Source organism: Monodon monoceros, unplaced genomic scaffold (assembly GCF_005190385.1).
Source record: "Monodon monoceros isolate NGI ecotype Baffin Bay Population unplaced genomic scaffold, NGI_Narwhal_1 Super_Scaffold_5, whole genome shotgun sequence".
In the NCBI taxonomy this organism is placed as follows: domain Eukaryota; kingdom Metazoa; phylum Chordata; class Mammalia; order Artiodactyla; family Monodontidae; genus Monodon; species Monodon monoceros.
This window is the reverse complement of record NW_021703782.1, coordinates 23,579,546-23,595,546: the sequence shown is the minus strand read 5'-3', so window position 1 is coordinate 23,595,546 and position 16,001 is coordinate 23,579,546. Positions and strand designations below refer to the sequence as shown.

At 35.5% G+C, this 16,001-nt stretch overlaps 1 pseudogene; it reads right to left on the bottom strand.

Annotated features, from left to right (window-relative positions):
• Positions 1 to 13,024: 13,024 nt before the first annotated feature.
• On the bottom strand, positions 13,025 to 13,450 carry LOC114883686 (annotated as a pseudogene).
• Between the last annotated feature and the right edge of the window lie 2,551 nt (positions 13,451 to 16,001).

Below are 16,001 nucleotides of genomic sequence, written 5' to 3'. Positions count from 1 at the left end.
ACAAACCCACGCAGCTCGCGGACCTCCTTCTACTGCGCATGCGTCATCGCTCGTCGAGATGACGTCATTACGCCGGCCGACTGAGACGCTTCCTTAGTAAAGAGGAGTCTGACGCCTGCAATTCCCTCCCTTGCCGGAAGATGGTAGCAGAGGTCCATTAGTTCGTGTGTTTACCCTTCAGAATTCCAATCATATGGGACATGGAAAGTTGTCCCACTCTCCCAGTATCTTGTGTGGTTCTTTCAGATATTTCCCAAGTGCTTACATTCACACTTGTTGTATCTTGTATGTAAGTATTTCTACGTAGTGGAGATCCTGTATTTTATACAAGAGCAGCATAGTATACATAGTCTACAATCTGTCTTGGATAGTGATCTTCCCAGTCAATTTTTGCGTACATACATTCCATTCTCTTTAATAGCTGCGTCACATTACATAATTTACATGGCCAGTCCAATATTGATGGACTTTTAGTTTTCAGTTTGGGGGTATTTTGTTTGTTTTTTGTTTCTGTCCTCTGTTACAGATAGGCTGCAATGTGAACCTCTTTATACATGTGTATAGCTATATATAAATTTCTAGAACTAGAATTTCTGGAAAGAAAGAGATGCAAACTTAAAATATTGATTTTCAATCAATCTAATCTGCCTAATCAACCTTCAAAAATATTCTATCAACTTATACTCCACTCACAGTGAAACGTTTATTGGGTTTCTATTATGTGCCTGGTATCATGCTGGAGGTTGACAGTACGTATTTACATTTTAGACAATACCAAAAAATGCCTGAGAGAGATAAGAGTGGAGCTCAAGTATAACATTTCCTCACAGTATCAGGCATAGGGATCTGTACCTGTTAGAAAAACTATGAATCCTGCCACAAGTGGAACAGCAAAGAACAGCATGTCCTACAGTAGGTCTGAAGGTATAATAGCATACTAAATTCCATTGTTATTTATAATAACAAATGTTTTTTGTTAGTTTTACTTTTCAGTTTCTAATTTCTGAAAGTATCTTACATACACTGGTAGTAATCTTCACAACCAGGTTTAAAGGGAGGGTGCTAGGAAGAAATTCAATCATTGTTTCTAGTTTTAGATTTTATCTATAAGGAAGAGCTATTATTCACCAATTTGATCTCTGTAGTTACTCTCTAATACAGTTATTAATTAATAGGTATAAAAGCTTAATAATTCCCTTAACATTTCTTGGGAATAATTTTAGATTCATAGAAAAGTTGCACAGATAGTACAGAGTATTCCCTTTACCCAGTTACCCCTAGTGTTAACATCTTTCATAACTATGGTACATTTTTCAAAACTATGAAATTAACATTGTTGCAATATTGTTAAGTAAAGTATAGATTTTATTCAGATTTCACACTTTTCCCACTAATGTCCTTTTTCTGTTCCAGGATCCTATCCAGTACACCACGTTGTATTTAGTCATCATATTTCTTTAATCTCCTCTGATCTGTAACAGTTTTCCAGTCTCTCCTTTTTTTCTCATGATCTTTAGACTCCACTTTAAAGAGTACTAATGAAGTATTTTGTAGAATGTCCCTAAATTTGGATTTGTATGGTACTTTATTATAATTATACTTAAGTTATGGGCTTTGGGGAAGAATTCCACAGAATTATAGTCCCCTTTTAATCATATATGAGAAATACATGGTAACAACATGACATTGCTGGTGATGTTAACCTTGATCATTTTGTTAAGCTTTCTCCAACCAAGTTTCTCCACTGTAAAGTTGCTATTTTCCTCTTTCCATACTCTCTGGAAGTGAGTTACTAAGTCTAGCCTACACATAAGGGGAAGGGAATTAAATTCCGTCTCCTAGAGGAAGGAATATCCACCCATTATTTGGAATGCTTTTTTAAGGAAAATGTGTCCCTTCTCACACATTGAGCTCTAACCATGTTATTGTGACATATTTACAATTAGGCTTAGGGCTAGCCTTAGGCTTAGAGTTAGGTTTGTGGTTGAAGTTAAAGCTATGATTTTGGTTAAGATTAGATCTGAGGCTAAAGCTAAGGCTAGGATTAATGCCAATGTTAGAGTTAAGGTTAATATTAGGGTTATTGCTAGGGCTAGGACAAGGGATAGAGCTAGGGTTAGCTGAACCTCAAATTTTGAGGTTCAAGATCTGGATCTAAGAGTAGGTCCTTTTTCAAATTCTAGTTCCAATGTCCAGGTCAGGTCTAAATCCATATCCAAGATCCTGAGTCCAAAGAAAAGTTCTAAGTTAAGTTTAGAATCCTGGTGTAGGTCCAAAATGATATAATCATAGAATTTTTATTCTATAGCCAGCTGATGTGACGGTTTCATGAATTTATTTTTGCATGTTGAAACAACCTTACGTGTATGGTATAAATCCCATTTGGTCACGTGTATATTTTTAAAATACATTGTTGTATTTGATATGCTATTATTTTTTTGATATGCTATTATTTTGTTGAGAAATATTGCACCTATGTTCATAAAAGATATTAGTGTTTAGTTTTCCTTTCTTGTAATGTCTTAGTCTGGTTTTAGTATTGGGGTAATGCTGGCCTCATAGAATGAGTTAGGAAGTATTCTCTTTGCTTCTGTCTTCTGAAAAGGATTGTAGAGAATTGGTACAATTTCTTCTTTAAATGTTTGTTAGAATACACCAGTTAAGTCTGGTGGTTTTTTTGGAATGTTATTATTTATTCAATTTCTTTAATAGATATAGGCCTAATCAGATTGTTTATTTCTTCTTGTGTGAGATTTGGAAGGCTGTGTCTTTCAAGGAATTGGTACATAGTTGTTCATAATGTTCTTTTAATGTCCTTGGGATCTGTAGTAATGTCCCCTTTTTCATTCCTGATATTAGTAATTCGTATCTTCTCTCTCTCTTTTTTTCCCTTAGCCTGGCTAAAGGTTTATTGATTTTATTGATCTTTCCAAAGAACCAGCTTTTGGTTTCATTGATTTTCTCTACTGGGACTTGTTTTTTTTATTTCATTGACTTCTGTTCTGTTCATTATTTCTTTTCTTCTCTTTACTTTAGATTTCATTTGCTCTTCTTTTTCTATTTCCTAAACTGATAAGTTATTGATTTTAGAGCTTTCTTTTTTCTTTCTTTTTTTCTAGTTCTTTAATTTTGTACTTATATGATAGTTGTTCACTAAACTTGGAATAATCACTTCATGATGTATAAAAATCAAATCATTATGCTGTATACCTTAAATTTATACATTGTTGTATGTCAATATATCTCAATAAAAGAAGAAAAAAATGAATAAAATAAAAATTGCTTTCTACATATTTTTTCTTTTCTGTTCTATGCATTCAATGCTATAAATTTCCTTTTAAGCACTACTTTCACTGCATTCCACACATTTTGATGAGTTCTGTTTTCATTTTTATTTAGTTCCAATTATTTAAATTTTTTTTCTTTAGATTTCTTCCTTGACTCATGTGTATTTAGAACTGTGTTGTTTAATCTCCATGTATTTGGTGATTTTCCAGTTATATTTCTGTTATTTACTTCTAGTTTAATCCATTGTGTTCTGAGAGCGGACACTGTATGATTTCTATTCTTTTAAATTTTTTAAGGTGTACTTTATGGCCCAGAATGTGGTTATATTGGTGAATGTTCCACATGAATTTGAGAAGAATGTGAATTCTGCTGTTGAAGTAGTTTACAAGTGTCAACTAGTTGATTCATGGTACTGTTGAGTTCAGCAATGTCCTTACTGATTTTCTGCCTGCTGGATCAGTCCATTTCTGTAAGAGGAATGTTGAGGTCTCCAACTATGATAGTAGATTCATCTATTTCTCCTTGCAGTTCTATCAATTTCTGCCTCATGTACTTTAAGGCTCTGTTGTTAGGTACATACACATTAAAAGTTGCATGTCTTCTTGGAGAATGGATCCCTTTATCATTACGAAATGATTTTTTAAAATTCCTGTTAACTTTCCTTGCTCTGAGATTCATATAGCTATTCCTGTTTTCTTTTGATTACTCTTTCTTTTGTTATCATTTTCTCCATCTATTTACTTTTAATCTACATGTGTCTTTACATTTAAAGTAGGTTTCTTTAAATAGACACCATATAGTTAGGTCTTATTTTTTGATCCACTCTGACAATCTCTGTATTTTAATTGGTGCATTTAGACCATTGACATTTAAAGTGATTATTGATATAGTCAGATTAATATCTACCATATTTGTTACTGTTTTTTGTCACCCTCATTCTTTGTATTTTTGTCTTACACTATTCTTCTTCCATTCACAGTTTATTTCATATGATTCTATTTTCTCTCTTGAGTACATGAGTTACACTTTTTAAAGAATTACTTTTTTGTTTGTTTGTTTACTGGTTGCCCTGGAATTTGCAGTATACATTGACAATTAATCAAGGTCCACTTTCAAATAACACTACACCACTTCACATGTACCTTGTAATAAAAGCAATAATCCTAATTCTTCCTTCATGTCCCTTTTGTCATTGCTGCCATTCGTTTCATTTATATATAAGCATATATACATGAGCATTATGTATGTTTATACATTACATAAGATATGTAATCATACATAATCAAATACATTGTGTTGATATTATTATTTTGAACAAACTTTTGTCTATCAGATCAGTTAAGAATAAGAAAAATGAAAAACTTAATTTTACCTTCACATTTCTTCTTCAACACTTTCTGTTTTGTGTAGATCTGAGCTTCTGACTTAATTTCATTATCTCTAGAGAACTTCTTTTAATATTTCTTGCAAGGTAGGTCTACTGGCAACAAATTTTCTCAATTTTTGTTTGTCTGAGAAAGTCTTTATTTCTCCTTCACTTTTGAAGGATAACTTCAGAGTACAGAATTCTGGGTTGGTTCAACACTGTAAATATTTCACTCCACTCCCTTCTTTCATGATATGTAATTCTTATCTTTGCTCTTCTATAGGGGTGTGTTTTATTTCCTCTGGCTTCTTCAGGATTTTTTCTTTATCTCTGATTTTCTAGTTTGAAGATATGTCTGGGTGTAATGATTTCAGAATTTATCCTGGTGTTCTCTGAACTTCCTGGATCTGTAATTTTGTGCCTGACATTAATTTGGGGAAATACTTAGTCATTATTTTTTCAAATATTTCTTCTTCTTCCTTCCTTCCTCCCTACCTCCCTCCTTCTTTCTTTCTTTCTTTCTTGCTTTCCTTCCTTCCTTCTCTTTCTTTCTTTCTTCTTTCTTCTCCTTCTAGAATTTCCACCACATGCATGTTGCAACTTCTTTTTTTGTCCCATTTTCCTTGGATATTTTGTTCTCCCCCCTTCAGTCTTTATTCTCTTCGATTTTTGTTTTATATGTTTCTGATTGAGATATTCTCAAGCTCAGAGATTCTTTTCCAGCCATATCCAGTCTACTAATAAGCCTATCAAAGGCATTCTTTGTTGCTGTTACAGTGTTTTTGGTCTTTTATCATTTCTTTCTAGTTCTTCCATCTCTTTGCTTACATTACCCATCTGTTCTTGCATGTTGTCTACTTTATGCACTACAGTCCTTGCCATATTAATCATATTGATTTTAAATTCTTGGTTTGATAGTTCCAACATCTTGCCATGTCTGGTTTAACGCTTGCTTTTTCTCTTCAAATTTTAATTTTTGCCTTTTAATATGCCCTTTAATATTTTTTCTTGATAGCTGGATGTGAAATGGTGGGTAAAAGGAACTGTTGTAAATAGGCCTTTAGTAATGTAGTTGTAAGGTGTAGAGGGAAGTTCTATAGTCTTATGATGAGGTCTCAGTCTTTTTCTGAGCCTATGCTTCTGCTATGAAGTTCACAAGTGTTTCTCAGGTCTTTTTCTCCTCCTTAACTAGGACAGGATAAATAGAGTGAGTTGGAATAGTGTTATTTCCCTTCCCTCTGGATCAGTCAGGCTGTTAATACCCCAGAAGGTTAGGCTATGGTTAACTAGTTTCTTCTAAGGGCAGGTCTTGTTAAGAACAGAATGTTCTGGTGTATTTTGAAATGGTTCCTCCTCCACCCCTCCCCCCACTCTCTGGGCTAGAAACATAAGATTTCCCCCCAGTATTTACCATGAGGACCTGGTCAAGCTCCTGGTGGTAAATCTCATGAAACTGTGGGGACCCTCCTAAGACTGGGTCTTCCTGCAGTTTTTAACTCTCAAAGTTGTTCACACTGAGCCTCCAGCAATTCATCAATTATGATTCAGTGTTTCCTACCCCAGCACTGGTTCCTAAGGTAGTTTCTGTTCATGAGTCTCTGCTCCCATAAGCTGTGACTTCATATATTCATCTGTCTGTGTCTCCAATCTTGAGGGCAGCAATTTGTTCTCCCATCTCTTATGGACACAAGAATAGCTTTTGAGTTTTCAGTCTCCAGCTTTTTACTTGTTATTAGGATGGAGCTCCTTATATGCAGAACTAGAAACTGGAATTTTTGTTTGTTCCCTTTACTTATGACTAGTGCTTCTGATATAGAGTTTAACAATTCACTTATTGAAGAACATTTAGATTGATTCCAGGTTTGGCTCTTACAAATAAAACTGCTATGAACATTCATGTACAGGGGTTTGTGTGAACATAAGTTCTCATTTCTCTGGGATAAATGTCCCAGAGTGCAGTTGCTGCGTCATATGGTAATTGCATGTTCAATTTTATAGGAAAGTGCCAAACTGTTTTCCAGAGTGACTGTAATCTTTAATATGTGTGTGTGTGTGTTTACTGTGAAATGATCAGCTACTTAACATCCATCACCACGCAGTAATTTTTTTCTTGTGATGAGAACTTTTAAGATTTACTCTCAGCAACTTTCAAATAGACAACAAAGTATTATTAACAATAGTCACCATGCTGTACATTGCATCCCCATGATTTATTTATTTTATGACCGGTGTTTGTACCTTTGACCACCCTCACCCAGTTTTGCCACTCCCACCTCTGAAAACCACCAATCTTTCTCTCTGTTCTCTTATTTATGAGTTTGATTTTTCTTTTTTAGCTTTTAGATTCCACATATAAGTGAGATCATACAGTATTTGTTTTTCTGTCTGATTTATTCACTTAGCATAAATGTGCTTCAGTCATGTTGTTACAAATGGCAAGATTACCTTTTTTAATGGCTGAATAACATTCTTGTCTGTGTGTGTGTGTGTGTGTGTATACACACATATATCTGGCTGTTCAGTTTTCCCACTTATTGAAGAATGGTCCATTTCCAATTGTATATTCTTGGCTCCTTTGTTGTAAATTAATTGTGTGAGTTTATTTCTGGGCTCTTTATTCTGTTCCATTGGTCTGTGTGTCTGTTTTAATGCCAATATCATACATTTTGATTATAATATCTTTGTATGTAGTTTGAAATCAGGGAATGTGATGCCCTAGCTTTGTCCTTTCTCAAGATTGCTTTGGCTGCTCAGGGTCTTCTGTGGTTCCATACAAATTTTAGGATTGTTCTATTATTGTGGAAAATGCCATTGGAACATTGATCAGGATTGCATTGAATCTATAGGTTGCTTTGTGTAGTATGGACATTTTGGCAATATTAATTCTTCCAATCCATAAGCATGGAATATCTTTCCATATATTTGTGTCTTTTTCAGTTTCTTTCATCAATGGCTTATAGTTTTCAGTGTACAGGTCTTTCACCTCTTTGGTTAAATTTATTCCTAGATATTTTATTCTTTTTGATGCAATTGTAAATGGGATTGTTTCTTTTTTTTTTTTTTTTTGCGTGTTTCTTTAATTTATCTTTCCGATAGTTTGTTATTGGTGTACAGAACTGCAACTGATTTTTGTACAATTATCCCTTGGTATCCTCAGGCATCTGGTTCCAGGACCCCTGTAAATACCCAAATCCACGGATGCTGAAGTCCCTTATATAAAATGGCACAGTATTTGCATATAACCTACACACTTTCTCCTATATACTTTAAATAATTTCTAGATTACTTATAATACTTAATACAATGTAAATGTTATGTAAATAGTTGCTGGCATGCAGCAAATTTGCATTTTGCTTTTTGAAAATTTCTGGAATTTTTTAATGAACGTTTTCAGTCTGCAGTTGTTTGAGTCCACAGATGCAGAACCCAAGGATATAGACAGAGGGTCAACTGTTCAATGATTTTGTGTTCTGGAACTTTACTGAATTTGTTTATTAGTTCCAATAGTTTTTTGTGGAATCTTTAGGGTTTTCTATATGTAATATCATGTCATCTGCAAATAGTGACAGTTTTACTTCTTTCTTTCTGATTAGGATGCCTTCCCCCCGCCACAATTGCTCTGGCTAGGACTTTCAATGTTATTTTGAATAAAACTGGTGAGAGTGGGCATCCTTGTCTTATTCCTGATCTTAGAGAAAAAGCTCTAAGCTTTTCATCACTGAGTATGATGTAAGCTGTAGGTTTGTTATATATGGGCTTTATCATGTTGAGGTACATTCCCTCTATACCAAGTGTGTTGAGAGATCTTTATCATAAATGAATGTTGAAAAATTTCAAATGCTTTTTCTGCATCTATTGAGATAATCATATCATTTTTTATTCTTCATTTTGTTAATGTGATGAATCACACTGATTGACTGGCAGATGTTGAACCATGCTGCATCCTTGGAATAAATCCCACTTGATGATCGTATATGATCCTTTTAATGTATTGCTAAATTCAGTTTGCTAATATTTTGTTGAGGATTTTTGCATCTATGTTCATCAACAGGGCTATTGGCTTGTAATTTTTTTTTCTTGTGGCATTCTATTCTGGTTTTGGTAACAGGATAATGTTGGTCTTGTAAAATGTGTATGGAAATGTTCCCTCCTCTTCTATTTTTTTGGAAGAGTTTGAGAAGGATTGGTATTCTTTAAATGTTTTGTAGAATTCACCAGTGAAGTCATCTTGTCCTGGATTTTTGTTTGTTGTGTAATCTCTATATTTGGAGTGTTTAATACATTCACACTTCATGTAACTGATATGGTGGAAGTTATGTTTTCCACTTTGCTATTTATTTTCTATATGCCTCATGTCTCTTTTATTCTTCTTTCTTTACTATTTTTCAAAATAAAATTCTATACTGTACCATTTTAATTCAAGTGTTGATTTTTAAACAATTTTTGTTATTTTCTTAGTGGCTGGTTGCTCTGTGGATTACAATATGCATCTTAATTTATACCACAATCCACTTCATGTTAATTTTAACTTAATTTCAATAAAATGTAGAAACTTTATTCCATCCTAACTTCATTTCTGTCCTCCTCCTTTGTGCTATTGTCAGTATGTTACATTCATATATGTTATAAGCCAAATGGTAGTGTTACAGTTATTGTTTTATATCCCATAGATTTTAGCTCTTAAATATCTCCTGAATCCATTCACACCTCTGTATCCATTCACATCTCCACTACTACCATTTCTTTCTCTCAACTGGTCTCGCCACATCTATGCTCATTCCAGCCAGGTGGATCTAATTAAAATGCAAATCTGGTTAAAGTGTTCCCATCTTAAAACCTTCTCATTACCACCCATGGTGGTTTTCAAACCCAGTTGCAAATTTTTTGATACATCTCTTATGACCCCTCCCTTGAATCTAGGTGGGCTTGTAACTACTTCAAACAATATATATGGCAGAAGTAATGCCTTGTGTTTTAAAGGCTAGGTCTTAAAAGGCCATTGGCCTTTTTCCTGGGAACACTCTTTCTTAAGTCTTGAGCAGCCATATAAGCTGACTATGCTGGAAAAGACATTGGTAGTCACCCTGGCTGACAGTCTCACATGACATTATTAGTTTCAAATATCTGAAGCAGAATACATTAAAGTATACTGAAGATAGAGTTTTAAAATACTTTAAAAATTCTATTCCAGGGCTTCCCTGGTGGCGCAGTGGTTAAGAATCCGCCTGCCAATGCAGGGGACGGGTTCGATCCCTGGTCTGGGAAGATCCCACATGCCGCGGAGCAACTAATCCCGTGCGCCACAACTACTGAGCCTGTGCTCTAGAGCCTGCGAGCCACAACTACTGAAGCCCGCGTGCCTAGAGCCTGTGCTCCACAACAAGAGAAGCCACCGCAATGAGAAGCCCGTGCACTGCAATGAGATGTGGCCCCACTCTCCGCAACCAGAAAAAATCCCGCGCGCAGCAACGAAGACCCAACGCAGCCAAAAAAAAAAAAAAAAAATTTCTATTCCAATGGATGAGCAAAACTAAGACCTTAGGTCAGAAAGATCAATCAAAACATTAAAATAGTCCTTTCTATAAGAGAAAAACACCTCTTAGAGAAGATCAAGTGTCTTTGCCTGAGGCCTCTGGAAAAATCTATTAAAGAGCAAGTGGGTATCACTCTATTCAGCCTTGCTCTACTGAACAAATATCTTTTTTTGACATTTATTTTTCCTAGCTTTATTGACATATAATTGACATATAACATTGTATAAATTTAAGGTGTATAGCATGATGACTTGATATATATAAATATTGTGGTATTATTACCATGCTAAAGTCAGTTAACACATCCATCACCTCACATAGTTAATTTATGTGTGTGGTGAGAACTTTTAAGATCTACTCTCTTAGCAACTTTCAATCACACAATAAAGTATTGTTAAGTATAATCACCATGCTATAAATTAGATCCCCAGAATTTATTCATCTTATAATGGAAAGTTTGCACCCTCTTACTATCTTCACATATTCCATCTCCCTTCCCCAAACCACTCCAATCCTGGTAACCACAATCTGCTTTTTAGTTTTTGGGGGGTTTTTTAGATTTTTTTTTTTTTTTAGATTCCACATATAAATGCTGTCATACAGTATTTTTCTTTCTGTGTGACTTACTTCACTAAGCATAATGCCCTCAAGGTCCATCCATATTGTCTTTTTAAAAATATTTATTTATTTATTTATTTTTGGCTGTGTTAGGTCTTTGTTGCTGCGTGTGGGCTTTCTCTAGTTGCGGCTAGCAGGGACTACTCTTTATTGTGGTGCACAGGTTTTTCATTGTGGTGGCTTCTCTTGTTGTGGAGCATGGGCTCTAGGTGTAGGGGATTCAGTAGTTGTTGCTCACTGGTTCTAGAGGGCAGGCTCAGTAGTTGTGGTGCAAGGGCTTAGTTGCTCCATGGCATGTGGTATCTTCCTGGCCCAGGGCTTGAACCCATGTCCCCTGTATTGGCAGGTGGATTCTTAACCAGTGTGCCACCAGGGAAGCCCCATGTTGTCTTAAATAGTAGAATTTCCTTCTTTTTTATGGCTGAATTGTACAATTCTATTGTACATATTATACCACAACTTCTTTATTCATTTATCTGTTGACAGACACTTAGGTTAATGCTGCAATGAACATGAGGATGCAGCTATCTCTTCAAGATAGTGATCTCATTTCCTTCAGATATATACCTCAAAGGGAGATTGCTGGATCATATGGTAGCTCTATTTTTAATTTTTTTTTTTTTTTTGCAGTACGCGGGCCTGTCACTGCCGCGGCCTCTCCCGTTGCAGAGCACAGGCTCCAGATGCACAGGCTCAGCAGCCACGGCTCACGGGCCCAGCCGCTCCGCGGCATGTGGGATCCTCCCGGACTGGGGCACGAACCCGCATCCCCTGCATTGGCAGGCGGACTCCCAACCACTGCACCACCAGGGAAGCCCTATTTTTAATTTTTAAAGGAAGCTTCATGTGGTTTTCCATAGTGGCTGTACCAATTTACATTCCCACCAACAGTGTACAAGAGTTCTCTTTTCTCTACATCCTTGTCAACATTTGTAATCTCTTGTCTTTTTGATTATAGACATTCTAACAGGTGTGGGGTGATATCTCATGGTTTTTTTGTTTTTAACTTGAAGGTTAAGTTTCAGATTAATTTAAAGAAGTAGTGATAGAACCATGATTTCAGTGAAAATCAACACAATTTATACCTTAAAAAAACAGAAATACAAAGTCAGGCAAGCATGTAAAATTCAGAGTATTAAAAAATGCAAGTGTGGTTGCCCACACAGATATATCCCTCAGAAGAAGGTGGATTTGAAGATGCTGAACAGAACCAAAGGAATTAGAAGCTGAAAGGGAGGCTTCTCTGAATAAGCAGACCAATTCTCTCATTTTATAAATGAGGTAAGTGGGCAGACATTAACTGCTGAAGCTCATTCATCTAGATTAGGGATGCACGTAGATCTAATTTCCAGTGCTATTTGCAACTACATATATCTAAATGAGTTAGATAGTTATTAAGGAGATAACTATCCAGAACACATTAAGCCCACTGATTTAACCAAAACATGTCAAGATTAATACACATAGTGGAGGCTGAAATTGTTACTACAGTACAGCAGCACATCTCACATGTATAAAAGATTAAACGGGGCTTCCCTGGTGGCGCAGTGGTTGAGAGTCCGCCTGCCGATGCAGGGGACGCGGGTTCGTGCCCTGGCCCGGGAGGATCCCACATGCCGTGGAGCGGCTGGGCCCGTGAGTCATGGCCGCTGAGCCTGCGCGTCCGGAGCCTGTGCTCTGCAACGGGAGAGGTCACAGCAGTGAGAGGCCCGCGTACAGCAAAAAAAAAAAAAGATTAAACGGAAAGAATCAAAGATTTTAATGTTCACCTTTGATAAACACAATCAAGTTTCCATCCAGTTTTCTGATGTAAAGCAAAATGTACTTGCTTAAAAAAAATGTGCATTCTTCAGCTTTCTTCTACACTTTTTTGGCCATCTTTCAAAACTGAGCACTGAGTATTTGTAATGTAAACAATGTGATATGTATATTTTAATTGCATGTTTTAGGAATAAAGAAAATCTAAATTTCAGTAACACACAGTGTATTTATAAAATGAAAATCTCTCTCAAAATATGACTTTTACTGGGAAAAATAAATAAAACAGACAAATGGTTCTACACAAAGTAAAAATTAACTTTGGTAGATTTCAGTGTAGGACAGTCAAAAACAAGCATATTTGCCCTTATGTCCCCTACCCCACCCCCAGAGCTGCTCATCTTCTGAGTTAAGATTTTTAAAATATTTTAAATTGAGATAATTATATTGACATTTTTTCTCATTCCACATCACCTTCAGTCAAGCTCTGAGCATTTATAATTAATTCTCTAATTGTTGGAAGCTTAGTCAAAAGCATCTGGAACACTGGTTGTTGAATTGTTAGCCCTAACACTTGCAATAACTGCTGTGACTGTCCACACACAGCAACTGCATTTGTCAGGTGGTCTATACCCTTCTCATATTCACCTTGGGCTAGTAACTCTTCACCAAGCCATAGTTATTGGAAGAAGAAATTCTGAATAGCTTCAGCATCTTTAAGGTCAGGTAACTTGGAAAGCCAACTCTCTCCTTGTCAAGCTTTTGTTTCTTTCTTCATTCTCACAGCCTGTTCTTGAATTTGGGGTCACTCTGTCTCGAGGTCAAAGTAAATGTAGTACCTGATGAAAAGTGTTCCACCCAAGATGGTGCTGTTCTGGCCCACCATCTTCTCTCCACGGAGGAGTGGGGTGGGTGGCAGTGGGGCCCCAAAAAAGCAATTGGCCCAGAACCTTCAGCAGATAGCTCCCCTCAGATCTGCTGCCCACTGTGAGGGACATGGAGAAAAGCCTCATCGTGGTTTTGATTTGCATTTCCCTGATGATTAGTGATGTCAACCACATTTTCATGTACTTTCTGGCCAAGATATCTGTGTGTCTTCTTTGGAAAAAATATCTATTCAGATCCTCTGCCCATTTTTAAATCAGATTTAGGTTTTTTTAGTTTGATGTATACCCACTTGTTGATTTTTGCTTTTGTTGTCATACCCAAAACATTCATTCCCAAGACTAATAACAAGGAGTTTTCCCATTTCCTTCTAGGGGTTTTATGGTTTCATGTTTTGTATTTAAATCTTTAATGTAATATTTTATGAGTGGTGTAAGGGAAGGGTCTGGTTTCATTCTTTTGCGTGTGAATATCCAGTTTTCCCAACACCATTTATTGAAGAGACTATCATTTCCCCATTGTATATTCCTGGCTCCTTTATTTCTGGGCTCTTGAATCTGTTCCATTGGTCTATGTGTCATCTTTTATGCTAATATCATACTGCTTTTTTAAAATTACAATAGCTTTGTAGTATAGTTTGAAATCAGTAATTATAGTGCCTCCAGCTTTGTTCTTTCTCAAGATTACTTTGGCTATTTGTTCTTTCTCAAGATTACTTTGGCTACATACAAATTTTAGGATTGTTTGTCCTACCATTGTGAAAAATGGCTTAGAATTTTGATGGAGATTGCATCGAATTTGTAGATTGCTTTAGGTAGTATGGAGATATTAACAATATTAATTCTTCTGATCCATGAGTATGGGATAGCTTTCCATTTGTTTTTGTTTTCTTCAGTTTCTTTCATCTAAGTCTTATAGTTTTCATTGTGCAGATGTCAATTCATTTGTAAAATTTGTTCCTAACTACTTTATTGTTTTTGATGCTATTGTGAATGGGACTTTTTTTTCCCAGATAGTATGTTGCTATTGTATAGAAATACCACTAAATTTATGCATTGATTTTATATCCTGCAACTTTACTGAATTTGTTGTTAGTTTTTTTTTTGGGGGGGTGGAGTCTTTGGGGTTTTCTATATTAAAATCATGTCATTTGCAAAGAGTTTTACTTTTTCCTTTCCAATATGGATGTCTGTTCTTTTTCTGTCTTTTCTGATTGCTCTAGCTAGGACTTTCAGTACAGTGTTCAATAGGAGTGGTGAGAGTGGGCACACTTGTGCTGTTTCTGACCTTAGAAGAAAAGCTGTCAACCTTTTATCATTGGATAACGTTTGCTGTGGGCTTGGGCTTGTCATATATGGCTTTGGTTGTCTTGAGGTTCATTCTTCCTATACCCAATTTTTTGAGCTTTTTAAAAAAAATTTTATGAAAAGATGTTGAATTTTCTCAAGCTCTTTTTCTGTGCCTATTGAAATGATCATATGACTTTATCTTTTATTCTATTTATATATCACATTGATTTGTATATGTTGAAACATCCTTTCGTCACAGGGATAAATCCCACTTGATCATGGTGAATGATCCTTTTAATGTGCTGCTGAATTTGGTTTGCTGGTATCTTGTTGAAATTTTTTGCATCTATATTTATCAGGGATATTGACCTCTAGTTTTCTTTTCTAGTAGTATCCTTATTTGGCTTTGGTATCAGGATGTTGGCCTTGTAAAATAAGGAGTGTTGGAAGTTTTCTCTCCTCTTTGATATTTTGGTAGAGTTTGTGAAGCATTGGTGTTAATTCTTTAAGTGTTTGATAAAATTCACCAGTTATCTGGTCCTGGGCTTTTCTTCATTGGTAGAGTATTGATTTCTGATTCAATATCCTTCTAGTACTTGGCCTATTCAGACTTTCTATTTCTTTCTGATTCAGTCTTGGTAAGTTGTATGTTTCTAAGAATATTTCCATTTTTTTCTAGGTTGTCCGGTTTGTTGACAAATAGTTTTTCAGAGTAGACTCTTATGATTTTTTGTATTTCTGTGGTATCATTTGTAATGTCTCCTTTTTCATTTATATCTGATTTGGGTCTCCTCTCTTTTTTCCTTGGTTAGTCTAGCTAGGCGTTTGTCAGTTTTGTTTATCTTTTCAAAGAAAAAACTATGGTTAATATTTTCTATTGTTTTTCTGTTCTCTATTTCATTTACTTATACTCTAATCTTTATTATTTTCTCTCTTCTGCTAACCTTGAGCTTAATTTCTTATTTTTTTCCAGTTCTTTGAGATGTTTTGTTGTTTTCTTGAGATTTTATTCTCCCCTCGATGTGTATGTTTATAGCTATAAACTTTCCTCTAGAAGCCCTTTTGCTGTAACCCATAAGTTTTGGTAGTGTTTCCATTTTATTTATCTCAAGATGTTTTTTGATTTCTCTTTTGATTTCTTCTTTAATCCACTGGCTGTTCAGGAGCGTGTTGGAACAAACATATTTCAGCTTTGTTTGCTCCAATACTTTCACAGAACTTCTGTGAAGATTAAGTGAAATAATGACTAAATGTACAAAATGC